Source organism: Cryptotermes secundus, unplaced genomic scaffold (genome assembly GCF_002891405.2).
Source record: "Cryptotermes secundus unplaced genomic scaffold, Csec_1.0 scaffold461, whole genome shotgun sequence".
Taxonomy (NCBI): domain Eukaryota; kingdom Metazoa; phylum Arthropoda; class Insecta; order Blattodea; family Kalotermitidae; genus Cryptotermes; species Cryptotermes secundus.
The window spans coordinates 1-2,297 of NW_019739952.1; positions in this window are offsets into that span (position 1 = coordinate 1).

The following is a 2,297-nucleotide window of genomic DNA, read 5'->3' on the forward strand; positions in this document are numbered from 1 at the left end:
GCTTGTGTGCTTCTTTGATTGCAGGGGTGATAGTTCACTATGAATTCATTGCACAAGGACAGATGGTGAAGCAGTAGTGTTATAGGGAAGTGATGACAAAGTTACGGAAATCTGTTTGGAGGAAAAGCCCCGAACTGTGGCCTGACAAGTGGATTCTCCACCATGACAATGACCCTGTGCATGATACATTAAGAGTTTACAAGTTCCTGGCTGAGAAATCCATTACAAAATGGACCATCCACCTTATTCACCTGACTTAGCCCCCTGTGATTTTTGGCTCTTTTCAAATTTGAAAAATGCCCTGAAGGGACAAAGATTTGCTGACATTCCTGACATCCAACGCAACGTGACGTTACTGCAGGGTGTTCTGGAAAACGATTTTCAAGACTGTTTCTGGGAGTGGCACTATCGTCTCATGAAGTACGTAGCTTCACAAAGAGAGTATTTCAAAGGCAGCAGCAGTCGCTAGTGAACAGGCAAGCAAATTTTGCTTTCACAGGGCCATTGCAGGAATTAAATTGTTGCATCTTTTTATTCAGTTTCTGTATATATGATATTATGGTTTTGTTGATTTGTGGTATAATCGTAGGTGAGTCAAATGAAAAACGTAAAACTGAGATCAAAATTCGAAATATCACGCCATTGTCCTGTAAGTTGGCAGACATGTAACAAATGCTATAAAGAGCATCCTACAGATGGCAGTATAATGCAGACACACAACGCCATCATGGTGCCGCTTGAAGATGGCTGCTCCACTACGTACATGTGTGAAAGAAGAACAACGTTCTGTAATTCGTTTTTAGATCAGTGGGGGTGTGAAACCGATTGAAGTTCATCGACCAATGAAGGTTCTGTATGGTGATTCATGCATGTCACAGCAGTAAGTATACAAGTGGAGTAGGAAATTCAGAAATGGTGTGATGTCTGTGGCAGACACTTCCTCCCCTGGGCCAGGCACACAGAGTTGTGATGAGTTGAAACTCTAGTGATGTAGAATCGCTGAGTGTCAGCTGATGAAATAGCCAAAATTCTTAACATGAGTCACGGATCAACACACCATGTCATTCATGATGTGCTCCAGTTTCACAAAGTGTCTGCAAGCTGGGTGCCATGGCAGCTGACTTCAGAATTGAAACAATGATGTGTTGACGCCTGCAAAAAACTTCTGCAGTGACTTGAAGCAGAAGGTGGTGGCTTCCTTTCGAGAATCGTTACTGGTGATGAAACTTGGGTGAACTACCACCAACTGGAAACAAAGAGAAGGAGCAAGGAATGGCGTCATTCCTCATCACCAAAACCCAAGAAGTTCCGGACGCAGCCATCTGCAATCTGCAGGGAAGATTATGCTGACTCTCTTTTGGAAAGAACGAGGCATACTCTTGGAGCACTACACGCCTCAGGGGAACACTATCACCAGTGCCTCATATTCAGATCTCTTGAAGAATCGTCTTTAACCTGCAGTCAGATCAAAGCGACATGGACTTTTGACTAGAAGTGTCCTTTTGCAACATGACAATGCAAGGCTCCATACTGCCCATACAACAGTTGCAACAATCCAAGACTTGCACTTTGAGTGTCTTCCTCATCCGACATACACACCAGACCTAGCCCCAAGTGATTACCACATGTTTGGCCTACTCAAAGAGGCAATGGGAGGAAAGAAGTTCTGTTCTGATGAAGAGGTACAGCAGGCGGTGCATGAGTGGTTGCGCAAACAACCACAAGAATTTGTTTCTAGAGGAATCCATACACTTTGTAAACGCTGGAGGGTGTGTGTTGAACGAAATGGAGACTATGTAGAAAAATGATATAGTTGTGTACCACTTTCATTCAGTAAATTGAATTAAAGAAAAATTACGGTTTTCATTTGACTCACCCTCATAGCTGCCCTGAATGTTTTTGTTTGGGCAGAAGTCTGTTGTATGGCAGTCAGCCATCATGGTTGTTTGTTGAAGGAGTTTCTATGAGGTCAGTTGTGTTGATACCTGGGATGCAGGGTGTGTTTGTTTAAAGCATTACAGGAAACAAACAACAGGTAGCTGTGCCAAGGTATTTAAAAGGTCTTAAGGGTGGAACTGGACAGGGTTTAAATACATGTTTCTGGGGTATTTTTAAACAAATTTAAGCATGTTACTAAAAGTGCTGCAACTCGCACACTTTTTATAATAAATGAATGAAATTGGCCGTTTTATGAAGTAAGAATATTGTTTCAGGCAATATTGTATTAGAAGAAAGTCGTCTTCTGGGTTTTGGCGCCGTGTATTCTTCGTTTTGGGTGACGTTTCGGAGGAACGTAT